This window comes from Symsagittifera roscoffensis, chromosome 7 (assembly GCF_963678635.1).
Source record: "Symsagittifera roscoffensis chromosome 7, txSymRosc1.1, whole genome shotgun sequence".
Classification (NCBI taxonomy): domain Eukaryota; kingdom Metazoa; phylum Xenacoelomorpha; order Acoela; family Convolutidae; genus Symsagittifera; species Symsagittifera roscoffensis.
In genome coordinates, this window is record NC_087068.1 from 9,431,121 (window position 1) to 9,444,392 (window position 13,272).

Below are 13,272 nucleotides of genomic sequence, written 5' to 3' on the forward strand. Positions count from 1 at the left end.
TTTCTGAAATTTATCACCCCACACGCTATATAAACTACCTAGTGATAAATTTTGCTCCTAGTAACAAATCAATTATGGCAAATCAGCTTCCTTGAACCAATTTGGAGCTACTTTTAAGATTAAAACTCCGCTTACGCGTTAATAGCGAGAAATATATCGCGCGTTAATTGTCCCAAATTGGTCAAAATGGCCAAAATGGCAATCTTTAAACCCTCATAACTTTACGAAAAATGATCACAGGTAAAATATCCTTTCAAATTTAAGCTCAGGACAACAATACTTTTTGAATGATATAAAAAAATTCCGTCAAAAATGGCTAGTTAAAAAGTCGAAATTTGTCTAAAGAAAAAAAACCCACCCCGAGCACAAATATTCCGTTACTTTCGTATCGAAAGTCGGAACAATAAATCGATATTTCTTCAGATATTCTACCATATGAAAATTGATTTACGCTAGCCCATTTAGATACGAAAAAAATTTTAGCTACATTTTCGTATCAAACTAGTCGATTTAATATAAATGAAAATAAATTTGTTTTAGGTCTTTGCTACATTATCTAAATAAAATCGATTGCAATCCATTTCTTGTCAATACGGTACAGTAAAGAAAGCAGTGTACATATGGCTTAGTACATGACTTAGAATGCGATTAAAATACTTTCATTATGATTTTATACGCAGTAAAATACAAACACTGAGGGTCTGTCCTCATGTTTCATCAGATTTCTATTAATTTGACAAAAACAATCAAGTGGCCATTTTTTGCAGCAGCCCAAAATTTATAATTCAGAAGACTGCATATGAGTTGTATATCTTGTCCCTAGTGAAAAACTCTAATCAAAGAACTATTCTTCTAATCAAATTCCATTTTATCGACAACGAGAAGATTTTCACACAAAAAGCAATTCAGATGGCGACCAAAAATAAATCATAAAAATTAACAAATACCCAATGCGCCGCTTAACAAGAATCTGATTCTGGCAACTCATTTAATGTAGAAAAAATTATGAGTGGATGGCTTCTTAGCTAGCCTATAAGTTGCATCTATTACTATTACGCTAGAAAAGATACGAATTAATGTATCGCGCGTTAATTGTCCCAAACTGGCCAAAATGGCAATCTTTAAGCACCCATAACTTTACAAAAAATGATCACAAGTGAAATATTTTTTCATATTTAAGCTCAAGACAACAATAGCTTTCGGATGATATAGAAATTTCCGTCAAAAATGGCTAGTTTGAAAGTCGAATTTTGTCTAAAGAAAAAAAAAAACCACCTCGAGCACAATTATTCCGTTACTTTCGTTATGAAAGTCGGAACAATAACTTATAGAAATTGATCACAGCTGAATACTTTTTCAAATTTAAGCTCAAGACAACAATAGTTGTTGAATGACATAAAAAATTTTTGTCAAAATTGGCTAGTTAAAAAGTCGAAATTCATCTGAAAAAAAAACACCCAGAGCACAAATATTCCATTACTTTCGTTATGAAAGTCGGAACAATGAAGATCTTTTTGTACCAAGTAGTTTAGATTTGAATTTCAAAGTGCTATAGATAGATTTGTCTTCAAAGGATCTCAACAAGGATTGCTTCCGTATCTTTCATCTGACAACTATCTCAAGTTTATTCTTCTATCTACGTTTTCATAACTTTAGTTTTGAAAGCAAACTTTTCTAAGCAATTTATAGCACGTATGAATGCATACTATAAAACTGATAAATTTTATCAGTTTGCTACTTTTCTTCGATTTTCTTGTGCCGATTTCAATGATTGCGGGATTGCAAAAAACCATTTTAATTATGATTGTCAAAATTGAATGATTTAGAGCTAAACTGCTTTGAGTTTCCAGAGCAGTTCATAACTTTACGCCTACAAATGAAACGGAAATCCAACTATTAATCAGTAGATCACCGGTACTTTGCACTAACTACCGTCACGTAATTTGTTCCGACTTTCGAAGAAAACGGAATATTTATGCTTGGCGTGGTTTTTTTATTCAGTCACTTTTTGGCGATCAAATTAATAGTTTTTTAACAAAAATTTTTTATGCCCATTGATGAAATTGACTCCCTAAAGTCAATTTTAAAAACATGTTTAATCTCCGATTAGTTTTTGCAAAGTTTTGGGAGTTCGAAAATAGCCGATTTGGCCATGGTCTAGTTTATGCGCACTTTGAAGATTTTTTCCATAATCTTGAAAGAGTAACGAGAATTATTCATATGTGGCGAATTATTCCGCACAATAAAATTGTTCCAATTTGATTTGAGGCTAGATAATTGGTCGTATTAATTTCGCATTACTCTATGAATTAATAGTTTTTCAATTATTTCTTTTCCCAAAAATCTATTCGATAGGAATTTAGGGGCCGTCGGAACATTCATGGATTTGACCTAATATACGAGCAGTCTTGTTGTAAAAATGTATTCCTTAGCATACAGAAAAAGATAGAAAATTAATTGTTTGAAAATAGATAAACGAATATTATCTTTAACCTTATCTCGTTTTCCACATCAATTGCTGAAAAAATGAATCAATGGGTTCAGGGGCGGATCTAGAATGTTTTGGGCACTCCCAGAAAACTACAAATACCAAAATTTGTGACCAAAACTTTTGCGCAGCAGGGGAAAATTCTGCAGAGGAAAATTCGCTCCCCTTCAAATTGAGTATCCATTGGCGCCAACACATCAGACTATCCATGAACACTATTACGAGGACAAACTGTGCATTCTGTGCGTTCTAAGCGGATTCTGCAACAGGCCAAAATCAGATTTATCGCGGAATCGGCAATTTGGCTACTTTTTTTCTCTTTTTTGCTGTTTTGGTTTCCACAAACAAATATCTAAAACACTGTACCGCTCAAAATCGCTTCAAAAAGAGGCAATTTTGTGGAATTGCAACCGTATTCGGGCAATCTAGAAACGTTTGTAGAATCCAAAAAAAATAATAAAACATTTGTATAGTTATATGGAGCTGTTGCGGATTCCGCAACTGCAAGCGGAATCCGCAAATTGTAAGTGGAATACGCAAATTGTAAGTAGAATCCTTATTTTGTGGGCGGATTCCGTTTACATATATGTGTAAGTGTAGTATAGCGTTTAAAGTTACATCTTTTATTTACTAGATGGTCACCAGAAAAATCAGTCTCAATTACTACATTGATCAACTACCTGTTGAAATACCAAACTTTTGGTCTCAGTTCCTGTCCACCGAACTTCGATCTCAATTCCTGTCAACTTGGATCTTAGCTTCGCACTCAAAATCGGAATCTACAAGATCATCAGTATTTGGGATTGATGGAATCCCAAATGCTGACCAGAATTTGAGATTTATGCAACCCCAAAAATTGATCTAATTTGGCGATATGCTGTGTGTTGTGTTTCCGTACACTCTCAACCCAATGACTACAAATATTGAATTTATTCAGCGTTTTGCTTCCAAAATCAGTATTTGGGATTGACGAAATTCCAAATGCTGACCTAATTTGGCGATATGCTGTCTGTTGTATTTACTTACACTATGAACCCAATGACTCCAAATATTGAAATTATTCGGTGTTGTTTTTCCAAAATACTAAGAGGTTACATCCACTTAACAAGTTACGTTTAGTTAACAAATTTTAACAAATATCAACCGTATTCGGGCAATCTAGAAACGTTTGTAGAATCCAAAAAAAAACATTTGTATAGTTTGGTATTTTAACAAATATCAAACGTTTGGTCTCAGTTCCTGTCCACCGAACTTCGATCTCAATTCCTGTCAACTTGGATCTTAACTTCGCACTCAGAATCGGAATCTACAAGATCATCAGTTTTTGGGATTGATGGAATCCCAAATGCTGACCAGAATTTGAGATTTATGCAACCCAAAAAATTGATCTAATTTGGCGATATGCTGTGTGTTGCATTTCCATACACTCTCAACCCAATGACTCCAAATATTGAATTTATTCGATGTTGTGTTTCCAAAATCAGTATATGGTACTGACGCAATCCCAAATACTGGCCTTTTTTCGCCATATGCTGTCTGTTGTATTTCCTTACACTCTGAACCCAATGACTCCAAAAATAATGAAATTATTCGGTGTTGCTTTTCCAAATTACTAAGAGGTTACATCCACTTAACAAGTTACGTTTAGTTAACAAATTTTTCAAGATTTTTTCGTGGATTCCGCTGGCAATGGTTAAGTCCTTGCCTTTAAAATCCGCATTGCTAGATGAAAATTCAAGCTCTAGTTTTTAATTGTTCATATGAAAGTTCAGTAAAAAAAAACAAATTTTGCGGATTCCACTTACATTTGCGGGTTCCTCTTACATTTTGTGGAATCCACTTACGGTTGCGGAATCCAGAAAAACTAGCAATATTCGCTTGTTTTGGAATCCGAGGCACAACAAATTTTCCGACAAAATTTACGTTACAGGTATTTGTACGAGGAATCCACGGAAGTTTTGTAAGTGGAATCCACTTACATTTTGGAACATGTTTGAAAGTTTCCAGGAACATACAGACACAAAACTGCGCGCCTCTACAGTGCAGAATTTGGCCTCGTAATGACAAACTTTCTTTATATGACAACATGTAATTTGGGTTCCCAGAAGCAAAAAGAGAGACATCTTTTTAAAATTGATCACTCCCCATAGCTTTAGCGTTATGTTTCTATATTGAAGATGTTTTAGGATTTATTTTCTATATTCAGATCAGAGGTCAATTCAATTTGTTATTCCATGTAACTGTCCAGCAAACCCATCTACCCTATTAAAAATTAAAAATATCTTAAAATATCTTGAAGTTTTTGTCATTTTCAACCCTATGTGTGTGTGACACTTTACCATTCTGACGTTGCTCATAGTATCAAAAATATCTCTTAACAAAATTTTTTTTGCTCAGTGTTTTGTGTTTACTTTTGCCTAGTTCACTGTAACTTACGGTAGTTCAATTCATCAGTATAGTCGGTGGACAAAAAAAAACTTTTTAATTTCAAAGCAGTAAATTAAATTACCATTTGCCTCGCGTTTCAATTAACAGTCTACAGCTGAAATATACGAAAAAAAAACAATAATATCTAATCAGGCCGTCATCCACTTTGTTTTTCATCCACTCACTCGTCTTAATTTGGTTTGGAAAAAGCGAAAATCTTTGAAACACCTCTAAAATGGTTTTGATCATCTTCGGGAGCTATTTTTGAAGCACCCGAAATGACACGGCGAAAAACTCACCCCCACCTTGGGGTCAACGTTTTTTCCTATCGCGAATCGATTTTTCCCCATAGAGAGAATGATCAGAACTTTTTTACAAATACTTAAATATGGTCATTTGGTTTCTATAATTGGTTCTTTAAACTGTAATCGCGTTTCTACGCCGACGACAAGGATTTTAAACTGCAGTAGAAGATTACACTTTTTACAGCCTTTAAGCGGACACTAAATAGATAAAACACGATCAATAAAGTCTTATCTGATTTATAATGGACAGAAGTTTTGGTTCTATGAATTCAACCGCCCGAATTTTGATCCGTGTTTTTTTTTCAAAGATAATTGTTTCTATTTTTTAAAATGTTTGCTGAACTGACTTTTCGATTGAGTTTAGGTTTCGTGACTAATTTGATTGTTGACATTTTCAGTTTTATAGCTTAAAAAATGGTTTTTAAGGTTAGGTTATGAAGACTAATGATTTTGGGAGTAGCTCAATTAGTCCGCAGGCCAAGTTTCATAACAGCCGGACATTACGAACAAAATATTAAAGGGTAAAATTTGCAGGCTGGGTGTGATTGTAAGCCTTCTAACTTTGTTCTAAATGCCATTATATTTAGAACTAGTTTTTTCAGTTTTATCAATTTAGTTCGGATCAGGTCAATTCAATTACCTGTTTTGTTATTCCATATAGCTCTCCAACAAACCCATCTACCCTATTAAAAATCCAAATGAACTGATTATGGAATATTCATTTTGAATTCACCGCCCCGGCCAGCCCGTATTAGCTGAATTATCAAATCATTTTGCCCCCGAGCCTTGTCCATATTAACTATCCTTGTAATTCTAAATATAGGCCCAACCGATGATTCAAAAAATGAGCAAGGCGGTCTAACACTGACTAACTCAGTCTAACAATTAGTGAAAATATGGCAACAAGCTGATACTCATCCAATAAAAAATTTTGTTGACACGGAACGAGATAAAATTAAATGTTTTTGAAAAAACTCGTTGTAAAAAGTCGTTGTAAGTAACAAAAATGCCGCTTGTTAAGTGTTTTCTTTTTTCTTTTCGTTTTTTACATGCAAAACAGGTAACGTGATCCATTCCTTCACGTTTTTTGACTGATATAATTTTTTTTTTATTCCGTGGCCTTTTGGTCATCTCAGACAGACTAGACTGTGCATAATGTTTGCTGAGATTAAGATTACTGTCACGTCATTGATTTCACCTGATAAGACAGTAAAGTAACAGATTAAGGAATATGAGGCTTGATTGAATGCCACCCCTACCTTTAAGTATCAAAACTGCTGAACATGTAGCATTGCATTAGTTTTTCAAGCGAAAAAATTCATTGAAAAAAATTTACACAAAAAAAAAACGTTTCTAAGAAACAATAAAAAATTTTCAATTGGTTTTAAAAAGTTCCAATTTGTAGTTTCGATCAATTCTTATAAGCAAATTGACGGTCTGACACGCTTATTAACCAAAATTAATTATTCAAATTGTAAGCTGAGCGATTAGCGGTTGAGAATTTTCAATAAGCGATCGATCGTCGAAGATAAAGATTTTTTGCCCCAGAAACCTAGAAGTATACTTATCTTTATCTATATCAAATTACTTCAGGAAAATTGATTAGTAGCCGGCTCAAGGTTGATTTAAGAATGATTGACTTGTGACAGTTTTAGAAAATGTTATATAGATGCATGAAGCGCATGAACTAAAAGAAATATCTTCAATTTAGTGTCGGAAAATTTTCCACATGTGCATACATTACTTTTCAGAGCACTGGCGTTGTCATTGTAAGTCTTTAGGGGGTGGCGCTCGATTTTAAAAAAATTATTTAGACACGCGAGCACTCCTAAAATGTCAAAAAAATCCTAATTGAAAAAAAAAACAATTTTCTGCACCCCAGGCATGCATTTGAAAAATACATGTTTTTGCAGTTTTTTGAGGGTTTTGACTAAACATCATCATTTTTTGGCATGTGTTGAATCCCTAAAATTATAATAACCTTTGTGCTCCGAAGGCGCTTCCAGACAACTGTAAAAGTGGTATGTCAAAAATTGAGTCCCTGAACACTACCAAAGGGGTTCGAATAGCTGAAGGGCGGCGGGCGTCTAACGTGCCTCTTCTAATTTCTAACTGGTTTTGTAACAACTGCCCGTTTTCTTCATGCGTTTTCTACTTTCTATTTTTTGCATCCAGTTTTTAGTCAAGACAAACTTCGATCCCAAAAAAACACATAAAAAAACAAAAAATGAACAAATTTAGGCCACTTCATACTTTCGTTGATCAAAAACATGGGTTAGTTAAAAATTTGCAAACAAAAGGCCTTAAAATTTGGTTTTCATTGTAAAAAATTTACGGTTAAAATTAAAATTGTAGTCATTAATTGATTAGTTTTGATTTCATAGCAAATTAATTTAATACTCACTAATTGATTAACTTTGATTTCATAGCACAAATAGAAATCCCAAAATTTAACAAGATTGCTCGTATCAGGGCGAAGCCCTGAATGTTCCGACTGCCTTTTAAGGTTTTATGGAAAAAAATGAAAAATTGTAAAAACATTGAAAAATTAAATGTAATAAAATTTTTTTAATTTTTGTTTTAAATTTGAAATTTTTTATGAAAATCATCCCCCCACACGCCATTTAAAGTACAAAAAGATAGATTTAGCTCCTTGTAACCAATCAATTATGGCAAATAAGCTTCTTTTAACCAATTTGGAACGATTTTAAGACGGATTAACTTTCCGCTTACGCGTTCATAGCGCGAAATATATCGCGCGTTAATTGTCTTAAATTCGCCAAAAGGGCAATCTTTAAACCCTCATAACTTTACGAAAAATGATCACAGGTAAAATATTTTTTCAAATTAGAGCTCAAGACAACAATACCTTTAGAATGATATAAAAAAATTCCGTCAAAAATGGCTAGTTAAAAAGTCGAAATTTGTCTGAAGAAAAAAAAACCCACCCCGAGCACAAATATTCCATTACTTTCGTATCGAAAGTCGGGACAAAAACTTTACTTAATGGACATATAGAAAAATTGGAAAAATTACGTACAAACGGATCAAGTCATACTCGCACAAAAAATTTTTTTTTGTGACGCTCGATATTTTTCCTTGTTATTTTTTTCGCTCGTTTTTTCAAAAAAAATAAACCTTCACATTCAACAGATATAAAAATGATTGATACGAATTTAATATGAGAAACCAGAGTTTTAATAAAGAACGCAAGAAAAATCAAAAAACCAAGAAGAATAGTTCTTGTTTCAACTTTCGTAGAAAAAAGGAACTTTAGGTCTCGGCCAATATGAAATATTTCACTCTCAATTTATTTCCTTGCACCAAATGGAGTCAACTTGAAACGACGCAAGCTATTCACTGTAACTGTGACAATATGGTGCATCTTTACAAAATTTGAAAAGCCAAACAATTTTTTTAAACAATAAATACAGCATAGACTTATTGCGCAGTCACAACTTTCAGAGCTTCGATCTGATACGAGCAGTCTTGATTTATTCAAACTGTAAAAAATACTTGCTGAAATTGTATGACTAGCGGCGTTTTACCATAGAAAATTTTGTCTGTCTAGCATAGTTTGTAGGATTTTTTTTGTACACGAATTGCATTTTTCTTCAACATTTTTTGATAAACTAGCATTTTTCCAAAGAAATTTATATTGGACGAGCGTTTTTCTTTAAATATTTACTGCGGGCCACAATTTTGTCTTGAATTGATTGTTGCCCCAGCAGTTTCCCAAAGACAACTTTTTGTTGAAATATCATTTTTCTGCATAAATGTTTTGTTTGAATAGTTTTTTTCTGCTGTTTCTTGATTGACTAGCTTTTTCATAAAGAAATGTTTTGATGAAGCGTCTTTTTCTGAAGAATTTTTTTTTGAAGCGCTAGCATTTTTCATTTGAAAAACCAGCCTGATATTCGTTTTAAAAACACCAGCCTGATACTCGATTTCTCTGAAGAGCGTATATTGCTTCAAAAAAATTTATACTGAAAATCAATCATGTATAGAATTATCATTTTTTGGTTTTCCGCAAAGGTCAAAAATTTTTTCCTTTACCACATTCCTTTTGCTAACATTTCAGTTATGTCAATAATTTAATTACTGCATAAAAGAAAATGGGCTGTCTTGTAAGATCTTGTACAAACCTTTCAAAAACCTTGCAAATAATTGCAGATTTCATTACAAGGCATCGAATTTTTCTCTCAAATAAAATTGTTGCCTTTTTAAAACCAACAAGATTGCTCGTATCAGGGCACAGCCCTGAATGTTTGAAATATATCGCGCGTTAAATGTCACAAATTGGACAAAACGGCAATATTTAATTCTCATAACTTTAAGAAAAATGATCACAGGAAAAAAATCTTTTCAAGTTTAAGCTCAGGACAACAATACCTTGTGATATATATTTTAAAAAACCGTAAAAAATGGCTTGTTAAAAAAAAAAACACCGCGAGCACAAATATTCTGTTACTTTTGTTACAAAAGTCGGAACAATAAAGTCGGAAAGTCGTTCACTCTTATAAACTGATTTTATTCGTAATTTTTTGATGGCATGAAAACGAAACTATTTAGCTATGAGTGACAATCGAAAGCAATGCCTTAGCAGGCGAAGGGTTTGCTGGAGCGTTTCATACGCCTCGCAACATTTTAAGCCCAATTACATTTACTTGCAATGATTATTTTTCGAGATTTATTCTTATGACAAAAAACCCGAATGTCAGAACTATTCCAACCACTCAAAGGCTATAAATTGACCCAAACTCTGGCAGAGTTTATACGGTTTTTTAGTTTTGCGTATAACACTCAATGATAATTGGCTCACGTCAATTTTTTCATTTTTTGTCTCTTGGTCTCGACAACCCCCGCCCCTTGATGATTATTTTGAGATTGGAACCGCTTCCATTTGATGATCGTCGCCGTCTATGGTATTATGAGACGTCGCCTTTCTTTATGTAACAGCAATAGCGACCAGTTCCATTTGTGGTCAGGTAAAAAGCCCTAAAATAACCATCGATGGTACATTTGCGGAACTGGGGGGTATTTTGGAGGTGTTGAGAGATTAAAACGGAGATTGCCCCTTGAAGCTCCAGCGACTTCTTTGAACACTTATGCATTCAGCAGATTGTTGTAATTAGACGAAGGCTATAGAAGCAAATGCCAGCGAAAAGTATTGAAAATTAGCCCAAAAGTGTATGTAAGATCTAATCGAGAAATCAACAGAGTATTACTGTTTGAAAGGGCGCAAACAGATTGCACTTTGAATCAAATCGTGGATTCGCACTCAAGCTTAAAAAATATGTGTATATATAAAATTTTTATATGCATTTTTTCAGTTTTTTTCTCATAAATTAAGAAGACCCTACAGTGAATCAAAAAAAATACGAGCTTTATTAGTCTTTAGAAATATCTTGAATACTTTGAATACATTTATCTTGAATATATTTCTGACTTTCTCAGTAAATTTTTCGCATCAGCAAAAAGGTCAAAAAATTGTTCGGCTCAATATAATTTTTTCACTTTTTCGAATCAAAGTAATGATTGGAGAACGATTTGTCGTATCTTTATTGGCGGATTTATTTGCATAATACAATCTACCTCAGCGGTTTTTTTCATCACTCTGTTCTGCCGCATATCAAACCACAGCCAATAATCTAACTGCATTCCAGAGAGCCACCTTCAATTCAATTTAGTCCGCCTCGCTCTAACATCTTCATCTGCGACAGAAAAAAACAGTTAGCCTTCCTGGTCCAAATATCATCATCAATTCTTCTGCTCTCTTTATCCTACTTGAATCACCAAAACAACCAAAGAATCAGAGAAAACTCCGGGTTACCAAAAACAACAGGTAAACTTAGATTAATCAAAGCCTTTATACATCAGTTCTTTAGGAAGCTAGCAGTTTTTTTCAGATTTAGTTTTAATTGCTTATTGCCTTAATTTGAGGAAAAAAATTCTGCTAAAAAATTTCCCATGGTCTAGTCATTGCTTTAAGCTTATTTGCTGTGATTTTTGCTGCTGAAATTTTTAGATTGTTTTTTTTTTAATTTTCAGATTGTCTGAATTTTAATTGTTGCAAAGTGATTTTACGCTCTTATTTTGTCACCAAGAATTGATTTTCTCAGTTTTGCCACAAATATGGCAGCCCAGAGTGATCTTGTGTTTACGCTGGTCAAATGGTGATACAGCCCGTACACATCAATTATCCAGGACTGTGGAATTTTTATTCGGGTTCAGAACTGTCTGCTTAACCTACGTAACGTTTCTGCAGTTCTAAGCATTGCGGTATCAACATTGTTTATCGCTTATAAACACAAAAAAATTGTTTTGCATCATAGTCTCTAACTATCTCAATATGTAATATATGAAGTTTTGCGCAAATGAAGTTTTGCCAAATGAAGATTCAAAAACAAAAAAACTTAAACGTTTTTTAGTTCTCTAAAAATTAATAATTTAAAAAATGGGACCAAGGAATATTCAAAATCAGATTTGGTGTAGTGTGAAAATTGAATAAAAATGCTTTGAGATTTTTCGACCGGCGTACCCGCATCCAGTTTCAAGCGTTAATAATCAATTATAGTATGATTTTGGTAACAGTCTTACAAAAATTAAGAAGAAATTGATTTAATTAAAAAATAATCGATTATAATCTCTCTTTTTAAAATCAAATATATTCAATTATAATACATTAGAATCAATCATAATTGATTATTTTTTATCCGAATTTTCAATTCATTAGTTTTGCAGAAAAAATTCATTTTAATACATTATAATTGTTTATAATCCCTTTTGTTTGCCCATTTGTTACCTTGCATATGAAATTCTTATTTTTTTGCTTTTCGTAGACGTAGTTGAGGTAACACATGAGAAAAGTGTTTTTACCAGTTTTCAAATTAATTTAAATTTAAAACGTGTTTGTTTTTTCATTCTTCTTGATTATAGTTGTTTCATGATGTACATTTTAAGTTTTTTTTTACCACCAAAATATCAACACATTGTTTTAGTTTCATGGTTTATAAAGATGATTTATTTATCAACTACCGCGGGATTTTTTCAACTAAAATGAAGAGATTTCTATGAAACTTTTATCTCGTGGTAAGATTTTGTGTTCAGATGAGCCAAAGAGTGACAAGAAACCTCACTTTTAAAGATTTTTGACAGAAAAAAGAAATATAATCTATTATAATATATTATAATAGAAATATAAGAAATATATAAGAGATTATAAGAGATTTAATGTCTTTTTAATGCTCTGGGAATCACAATTGATCATAACAATTTCAAAACTCGATAAATTTAAAATAAGTTAGCGGGATGCAGTTTTTTGAATCAGCATATGGTCAATGCTGCTCTAGTTACCTTTATTATAGAGGTATGCACAGGGAAATTTTGATGTGGCTTTTTTAATTTTGCCATTTTGGTTTTTGAAATCTGCCTAGACTCTCAAAAAGCTCTAACTGTGCAGTTTTTTGAATGAAAATTGCAGATGTGGTTTTTGTTGAAGACTAAGATTTTTTTTAAAAAAATGCTTTTTTGGCGTGTTATTCTCCATCAAAGTTTTATAAACTTATATGGCCATCTTAAGAAATGCAGTTAATGTTGATACAAATAATTTTGAAAATCATCGCATGTCGAAAGTTTCACCAAAGCATTTAAGTTGTCTAGCTAACGTAGGTTTTAAGACAGATTTTAAGTGCCATTAACAAGAGAACCATGAAGCTAAGTAATCTGAAGTAGTGGATAAAAATCCCGTTGAAATTTTTCCTTGCTTGTATTGCTTCGCATTGTTACTGTTCTGCCTTTCAAAGCAGGAGACGTAATTTTTATGCTTGGTGAGGTTTTTTGTTCAGACAGATTTCGACGTTTATTCATGCATTTTTGACAGCAATTGTTTTATAACGTCTCGAAGATTTTAATGGCTTGAGGCCAAATTTAAAAAGAAATTTTCCTTGTGATGCTTTTTTAATGAAATTATAAGGGTTTGAATTTTAGTCTACTTTGATCAAATTGGGATCATGAAAGTGCTTGAAGCTTCCGATAATTCAGTACTGCATT

At 32.8% G+C, this 13,272-nt stretch overlaps 2 protein-coding genes across 2 annotated transcripts in view; one reads left to right on the plus strand and one right to left on the minus strand.

The window, feature by feature from the left end:
* Nucleotides 1-13,272, minus strand: part of LOC134851794 (serine protease 41-like) — a 328,908-nt gene that overhangs the window by 264,674 nt on the left and 50,962 nt on the right. The window lies entirely within an intron of this gene.
* The window catches only part of LOC134851283 (calbindin-32-like), a 32,212-nt gene continuing 29,766 nt past the window's right edge, over nt 10,827-13,272 (plus strand). Inside the window, exon 1 of the mRNA XM_063867294.1 lies at nt 10,827-11,065. The gene's annotated coding sequence lies outside the window, so the exon portion shown is untranslated. The remainder of the gene's footprint in view (nt 11,066-13,272) is intronic.